The sequence below is a fragment of the Momordica charantia genome, assembly GCF_013281855.1.
Source record: "Momordica charantia cultivar OHB3-1 chromosome 4 unlocalized genomic scaffold, Mcharantia_2.0 BLBB01000004.1, whole genome shotgun sequence".
NCBI classification, from domain to species: Eukaryota; Viridiplantae; Streptophyta; class Magnoliopsida; order Cucurbitales; family Cucurbitaceae; genus Momordica; species Momordica charantia.
Genome location: NW_028275162.1, coordinates 13,108,343 through 13,117,214, shown reverse-complemented (window position 1 = coordinate 13,117,214; position 8,872 = coordinate 13,108,343). Strand labels below are relative to the sequence as shown.

Sequence of the window (8,872 nt, the reverse complement as noted above, 5' to 3'; positions counted from 1 at the left end):
TAAGTCTTAACAAGTCAATACTGAAAAGGTTGCTTATTTGCATTGTTGAGTGGTTAAATCGAGGAGAGGAGCGCCTTAGACATAAGGGTTCCGCTTAAGTAGCCTAGACATAGGACCTTAACCCGAGGTTGCGACTATTTCCATCCTAAAACTAAGATATCTCTCATAATAGACATATTAGGGAATGTCTTAGGACTTTGAACTTGCTTAGACATAAGTCAAGTGAGAAGCGTAGTCGTTGGTTTCTAAAGTAAAATGCATATTGTCCTTGGCATATCCTTGATTCTTTGTTGGCTAACTTGAAGTAATTCGGGCTAGGTTTTATCATTATAAGTCCAAATCCCAAATCCAAAACCATTATTTGTGACCACTTCCCATTTTACAAGAATCACCCATTTCAACATTCACTATTCTTTAAAACTTTAGAGTTTGGAAATTATTTAGAAGTCCTTGAGGATCGATACTTGGATACTCCATCCATTTTATATTACTCTGACAGGTGTGCGCTTGCATCTATATAATTGTTACCACGCTTAGTGCGTGCGTTCAACATAACCACAGTCAAGTTTTTGGCGCTGTTGCCGGGGACTTTAATTTTAAAATTATTTTCAAATTCTTTTAGTTTTTATTTTTGTGAATTGTTGTTGGGTGTAATTTCCATCCACCGTTTTTGTTCTATATTTTTGGTCGTTTATCTCACAGGGGTAAGTTAAAGTGCATGAGCACAAGATCTTTTCTTCTACCCCTTGACCTTGAGATTGAGCGGACCCTTCGAAAAACTCGAAAGGAGCAAAGACTTTGAAAACAACTAGAAAAGCAAAAAGAGAGAGAAGGTGAAATCAGTCCTGAAAGTGAGGTAGAAAGTACGAGCACATCAATGGCAGATATTCCACCTCGTGATCCGGTTGATCCACCTGCTGTTAACGGTAATATGAGGGATCATGCAAGAAATGATGAATTCAACCATATCCAGATGGCAATGCGAGAATATGCCGCCACGGCTTTTCAGAACTTTGATTCAAGGATAGTCAACCCTATTCCAGCCCACGCAAACTTTGAGCTTAAACCAATGATGTTCCAAATGTTGCAGACAATTGGACATTTTGGAGGGCAGGAACATGAGGATCCACATGATCATCTAAAATCATTCATTCAAATTGCAAATGCATTTCGATTACCTGGTATAACAGACAATGCTCTGAGACTAACACTTTTTCCATTTTCTTTGAAGGACCAAGCTAGAGCATGGCTCAATGCATTTCCACCGGGATCCATCACCACATGGGGGTCGTTAGTGGAGAAGTTCTTAACAAAATTCTTCCTACCTACTCGCCACGCTGATATCAGAGAGGAGATCATCTCCTTTAGACAGTATGATCGTGAACCTGTTCACGAGGCGTGGGAAAGATTTAAAGAACTAATCAGGAAATGTCCGAACCACGGCTTGTCGGCATGCATCCAGATAGAACATTTCTTTAGAGGTTTAGATCATCTTACTAAGATGATGCTAAACAATGCTGCCAACGGAGCCTTTACAAAGAAGACATTCAACGAGATAGTTGACATCCTAAATGACTTAGCTTCACACAACGAACTATGGTGTTCGCAAAGATCTAGGGCAGCACCAAAGAAGCAAGATCCAGCTGGACTTTTGGCTCTGGACATTGCGACCTCGATGCAAAAAGAGATGGTTACAATGAACCAGAGGCTGAAAGAGATGGCATTGGGAATAAAAAGTCCATTAGCCACACCGATACAACCTGTGCAGTCGGATTTTTGCACTCCTGCCCCTGTTTGCCAAGTCAACGATCTCATTTGTTCATTTTGCAGTGAAAACCATATTTATGATAATTTTCCACATAACCCTGCTTCTGTTTTTTATGTAGGACATGGGAACAATAAGAACTTTAACCCATATTCGAACACCTACAACCCAGGTTGGAGGCACCACCCTAATTTCTCATGGGGAGGTCAAGGAGGTTCGAGCGGTTTTAATCAAGGGCAGAGCCAGCAGAACAAGCAGCCCTATGTTCCACCTACACAGCAATACATCCCGTCGCCGCAACAGCAGTACAATCAGAGAACACAGACTCCACCAGTTCAAAATAACAGTTCAAATCTTGAGAATATGATGAAGGAGTACATGGCCCGAACCGACGCAGTGATACAATCCCAAGCGGCATCAATGAGGAATTTCGAGACCCAATTGGGACAGCTCGCCAATGAATTGAAGAATAGACCACAAGGTTCTTTTCTAGGCCATACTGAATAACCAAAACGAGAAGGGAAAGAATAGTGCAAAGCTGTCACCCTTAGGAGTGGACTGGCATATGATGGACCAACAATGCCAACAACAGATGTACAGATTCCATCCACTGAACCAACTGTAAAGATACCAGAAAATTCAACAACACCAGAAAAAGAAAATACTATAAAAGATAATGAGGACACCCCGAGTGTTCCTCCACAGGTACAGCCTTTTTTTACCCCTACTGGCCCGTTTCCACAAAGATTAGTTAAGAAAAATAATGATTCCCAATTTAGAAAATTTTTAGATATTTTAAAACAATTGCATATAAATATACCATTGGTGGATGCTCTAGAACAGATACCAAATTAGGCTAAGTTTTTGAAAGATATAGTTTCTAGGAAGAAAAAAATAGGAGAGCATGAACTGGTAGCCATGACAAAATGTAGTAGTGAAGCTGTAGGCAGCCTGCTACCCATGAAGTGTAACGATCCTGGCAGTTTTACCAATCCATGTTCCATAGGAGGAAAAAACTTAGGCAGGGCATTATGTGATCTAGGCGCTAGCATTAATCTTATGCCATTATCAGTTTTCAAATCTTTAGGCATAGGAGAAGCTAGACCTACTACGGTTACCCTCCAACTAGCAGATAGATCTATCATAAGACCTGAGGGAAAGATAGAAGATGTTTTAGTCCAGGTGGACAAATTCATTTTCCCTGCAGACTTTATCATTCTAGATTGCGAGGCAGACTTAGACGTTCCCATTATTTTGGGAAGACCATTTCTAGCCACTGGGGATACAGTTTTTAATGTGAGGAAGGGAGAAATTACAATGAGGGTAAATAATGAAGAAGTTAAATTTAACGTTCTAGACGCCATGAATTTACCAGGAGATTTTGAAGAATGCTCTGCTATAACTAACTTGAATCTTGTTATGTTTGATGAGTTTTATGACTTGTTAGTTACAGAGATTGAAGAAGAGCTTGATAAGATGGCAGAAGGACCGGAAGATGTGACTAATCCTATTGAAAAAATACAAAAAGAAGAATGCAAGTCGTTACTTCCGTCCATAGTGGAACCACCCACTTTGGAGTAGAAGCCATTGCCGTCGCATTTGAAATATGTGTATCTAGGGGATAACGACACTTTACCAGTTATTATAGCTTCCAATTTATCACCTACTAATGAATATTCTTTATTGCAGATTTTGGAGAAGCACAAAAAGGCCATTGGATGGACGATAGCAGATATCCGAGGGATAAGCCCGGCCTTTTGCATGCACAAAATTCTATTGGAAGAAGATGCTAAGAACTCTATTGAGAGTCAAAGGCGGTTGAACCTGAAGATGAAAGAATGAATGTCGGGTACAAAGGTCGGGGGCGATACACCAGTCTTAGTAAGAATGAATGTCGAGACTCCGGGTACAAAGGTCGGGGGCCGGCACGGTGAAACTAACTGTTGGGTAAGTTGGCTTTACTTGAGGGAATGTCTGAAGTATGGGTTGTGAATAGTTTGTCATGTGCTTGTGTGCCGATGGTTGTTAACTGCTTGTATGCTTTTAGTTTGTTGATAAATACATCTTATTATTATCATCATTATTGATCAACTGGTAGAACCATAAGTTTGTCTGTATGCAAAGTTCTCGAAATGCGAGTTTTGGTTGGGTAAGGTGGCCTTCCTTGGCCATATAGTCACTAGGGAGGGTAGTGTCGTGGACCTAGTCAAAGTAGAAGCGATCAGTGGTAGGCCAAGGCCTCTCACAGTGACCGAAATCCATAGTTTTCTCGGACTTACTAGCTATTATAGAAGGTTCGTCCAAGATTTTTCCTGTTTAGCGGTGCCCTTGATTCAGTTGACGCATAAAAATGCCACTTTTGCTTGGAGCGATGAGTACGAGAAAAGTTTCCAAGAACTAAAGGAGCAGTTGGTCATGGCCTCGGTGCTAATGGTACCTGATGGGACAGGAGGTTTAGTGGTGTAGAGTGACGCTTCACGGAGAGGGTTGGGTTGCATTCTGATGCAACATGGAAAAGTCATGCCTATGCCTCGCGACAGTTAAAGGTGCACGAGCTTAACTACCCCACCCATGATTTGGAGATTATTGCGGTGGTGTTTGCCTTGAAGATATGGAGGCATTACCTTTATGGAGAAAGAATCCAAATCTTCACTGACCACCAAACTTCAAAATATTTCTTCACTCAGAAAGAACTTAATTCGAGGCAGAGAAGATGGTTAGAACTGGTAATGGACTATGACTGTGAGATCAATTACCATCCTGGTAAGGCGTACATGGTGGTCGACGCACTTAGTAGAAGAGCAACGAGCGTAGCACCCCAGGTAGTGCTTCATAGATCGATATTAGATGAGTTGGACCATTCTGAGGTGGACTTAGCGGTAGAATATGTTTCAGCAATGTTAGCTTGACTTTCGGTTGAACCCACCTTAAGATAGCAAATCATCGCTGCACAATGGGGAGATCCCAGCTTAATCAAAGGTTTTGGTATGGTGGGTCAAAGAGATTACTCTCTTTTAGAAGATACGACCTTGCTCTATCAGGGAAGCTTGTGCGTACTAAAAGACTTCCATTTAAGGAAGGATTTACTAACAGAGGCTCATAATACCACGTTCTCAGTGCATCTTGAGAGCACCAAGATGTATATGAATCTCAAGAAACACTATTGGTAGCACAACATGAAGCGAGAAATTGCCCAGTTTGTTAGTAAGTGTTTGACGTGTCAGCAGGTGAAGGCCTCAAGACAGAGACCAGCCGGGTTGTTGCAACCTTAAAGAATACCTGTTTGGAAATAGGACGACGTGGCTATGGACTTCATTACAGGTTTGCCGAGGACAGTTAAAGGATACATAGTGATTTGGGTGATTGTGGATCGCTTAACAAAGTCTGGTCATTTCATACCAAGCAAGACCACTTATTTAGTAGAAAGGTGGGCAAAGCTTTATTTGCAGGAGATAGTTAGACTTCATGGCATACCAGTGTCCATAGTGTCAGATCAGGACCTTCGATTCACGTCAACTTTTTGGCGAAGGTTGCATAAAGCATTTGAGACTCAGCTCGATTTGAGTACGGCGTTCCATCCCCAGACCAATGGTCAGACTGAGCGTTTGAATTAGATTTTGGACGACATGTTGAGAACCTGTATATTAGACTTTGGTGGTTCTTGGGACAAACACCTGTTCTTAATAGAGTTTGCTTACAACAACAGTTACCAAGCAATAATTGCAATGGCTCCATATGAAGCTTTGTATGGGAAAAAGTGCAGGACACCAGTTCATTGGGATGAGGTCAGTGAGAGAGTCCTGTTGGCACAAGATTTGGTGCAAGATCAATGGTGCCATCCAAAGGATTAGGGTAAGAATGTAGACGGCTCAGAGCAGAGAGAAGAGTTACACTGATGTTAGGCGAAAGACGTTGGAGTTTAGCGTCAGCGACAATGGTTCTCTTCGTGTGGCACCAGTGAAGGGAGTCCTACGTTTTGGTAAAAAGGGAAAAACTTAGTCTGAGGTATATTGGTCCTTTTGAGATCTTGGAGCGCATTGGCCCAGTCGCTTACAGTGGCCTTGCCCCCGTCGTTGGATGCAGTGCATAACTTGTTTCATGTGTCCAAGCTGAGGAAGTATGTCCATGACCCTTCTCATGTCTGGGATCTCGAACCATTGCAGTTGAAACCTCATGCTATAGATGAAACCTCATGCTATAGAGAGGTACCTGTTGAGATTTTAGCAAAAGAGACCAAGGTGTTGAGGAATCGGGTGATTGACATGGTGAAGGTTCGATGAAGGAATCATCAAGTGGAGGAAGCTACTTGGGAAAGGGAAGACGAGTTCAGAGCCTGCTATCCTGAGTTGTTTGATCAACGAACTTTCGAGGATGAAAGTTTTTGAAGAGGGAAGTCTGTAACGCCCCGCTTTACTCAGGTTAGATTAACCTCGAGTGTCCGGGTTCTTTTCTTATAAATTATTTTAATTACTTTAATTGTTCTATTTTATTTTTATTTGAAGTTGCTACAGTGTTTGTTGTGAGTTTATTGGCTTTTTTGTGTTTATTTATTTATTGTTTAACAAAGAATTTGTTTTCTTTGGTAATTGTCTTGGGTCGTTGGGCCGATTGTTTAGTTCTATAATTGGAGATAATTAAGTTTAGTGATGTTGGGAACTAGAGTTCTAATCTTTTAGTCCATGGGCCCTGTTTCGTTCTATAAAAAATAATTGGGTAAGTGGGCGATCAATTTTAACCCCTAGTTCCCCTTCTTTCTTGAAACACTGGCCACCCCCATTTTTTTCTTTTCTTCTACCCATATCTCCCTTTCTTCCTGTCGAAACCAGCCGCACACATCTCCTCGACGCCTACCCGACGACCGGTAACCCTCAACATAGCGGCGCACCACCTCCGGCAACGGCAGTAAGCGGCGCAACGTTCAGCAGCAGTAGGCGATGGTGCTGCTGCGTGTGGCAGAATTCCGGGGCGTTTTCTGGCGGCACAGCCTCCCTCGCGGTCGGATTCAATCTCCCATGGTGGTCGGTGACTGGGTGTTTATGCTGAACGCACGCACTAAGCGTGGTAACAACTATATAGATGCAAGCGCACACCTGTCAGAGTAATATAAAATGGATGGAGTATCCAAGTATCGATCCTCAAGGACTTCTAAATAATTTCCAAACTCTGAAGTTTTAAAGAATAGTGAATGTTGAAATGAGTGATTCTTGTAAAATGGGAAGTGGTCACAAATAATGGTTTTGGATTTGGGATTTGGACTTATAATAATAAAACCTAGCCCGATTTACTTCAAGTTAGCCAACAAAGAATCAAGGACATGATAAGGATAATATGCATTTTACTTTAGAAACTAACGACTACGCTTCTCACTTTACTTATGTCTAAGCAAGTTCAAAGTCCTAAGACATTCCCTAATATGTCTATTATGAGATATATCTTAGTTTTAGGATGGAAATAGTCGCAACCTCGGGTTAAGGTCCTATGTCTAGGCTACTTAAGCGGAACCCTTATGTCTAAGGCGCTCCTCTCCTCGGTTTAACCACTCAACAATGCAATTAAGCAACCTTTTCAGTATTGACTTGTTAAGACTTACAGTGGCCTTCTCTAAATCCTAACTTTTTGGGAAAACATGTTGAGCAATGAATGGAAAGTAAAAACACTACTTCTTAGCAACCCTTTTTAGACATAAAAGGCTAACTATCCATAACCGGGCTAGAGACGGGAATTTAGAAAGACATCTTGAAGAAAATACAGCAAGTAAAATGGTTGAATGTGGAATGCATGTGTGAAAAACAAACGTTAACTAACGGAGAGTTTTTATCGGGATTGAGAGCTTCGCCCTTCTCTTTCAAGCAAGGGAGAGTGTCACGTGCTTTCTCCAAAAACACAACTCTCTTAACTAAAAATAAAGTAAAGGCAAAGAGAAGATAAGCAAAGTGCTAGATTTTTATATATTTGAATAAGTAGAAAATAACTAAGTACAAATGGAAACAAAACAAAGCTCAATAAAAGAATGTAAAGTACTCGGGATTTAAAAACCAAAAGCAACTAATGAAAGCAACTCAAAAGTACTTAGAAAGCAACAAAGAAACACTAAAAATGATCAAGAGAAGGAAGCAAGGCTTGATGAATTTGGTGGAGAAGTTGCTGGAATTTATAGCTGTGCAGAATTGGTTAGGTAGGTTCTAAAACGATGGTGAATCACCCATTTCCAACTCTTTTGACTGACCAAATCGTGCTCAAACTGATAGTGGAACACTTCTTCTACACGTATGCATCGGTTGGAACCACCAAAACGCATTGGAAGACGCGTTTCATTAAGGGCAAAGTTGGAAGAAAACCAGTTTTTCTGCAGGCTTCCTAGGCGCCTGGCGCCTCCCATGATACTTTTTCGTCTTTTTGCTTCTTTTGATTAATTTGCACTCCCAAATGGTCCTAAAATGTCATAAATACAATATAAGCCATCCACAAACCATAGTATATGAATTTTGCATGAATTGGAACTCAAACGATCGAGAAAAATCCGAAACAAAGCTGAAACATAGTAAAAACAACATCTAAAACCTTCTTTTTACGCATGTAAACAAGCGTAATCACACCCCCAAACTTAACTTTTTGCTTGTCCTCAAGCAAAACTTAGCAACTTTAATCAGCTTTCGAACACATGGACAAGGAAAAGCAAAAGCAACCGAGATGTTCAATCATAAATTGTCTCAAGGAAAAGATGTCAAAGCCTACCATTCTATTGCCTTTGTAAACTTAGTCACTATAAACCAAGTTTGAAATGATAAAAACTTTTTCTTTCAAAATCTTTTTTTCTCTTTCAAAAACAGAAAACGTTTTCAAATACCCCTAAGGAATCTGCACACTCCCTCCTTACACTAAGACTTTTACATCTGACAGACCGGCTACTAGCCCCTGAGGTTTCCACACACTAACATCGGTTTCAACCACAGCTACTCGTAGAAAGACTTTGAAACTAACAGCTAGGTCATAAAACGACGACAATGAGAAACACGAAGTCACTTATCACCATCTTTACTGCTATTTTCAAAGTCAACACCCAACCTAAAACTAAATGGGTGTCTACAGTAGGACTCGGGAATCATA

The 8,872-nt window shown here is 40.9% G+C and overlaps 1 non-coding gene across 1 annotated transcript; it reads right to left on the bottom strand.

Moving 5' to 3' along the window:
• Window positions 1-1,339: 1,339 nt before the first annotated feature.
• LOC148211852 (small nucleolar RNA R71) lies at window positions 1,340-1,446 on the bottom strand. Its single transcript, XR_015790593.1, has one exon. It is a non-coding gene; the product is annotated as a small nucleolar RNA R71 (small nucleolar RNA).
• Window positions 1,447-8,872: the final 7,426 nt, after the last annotated feature.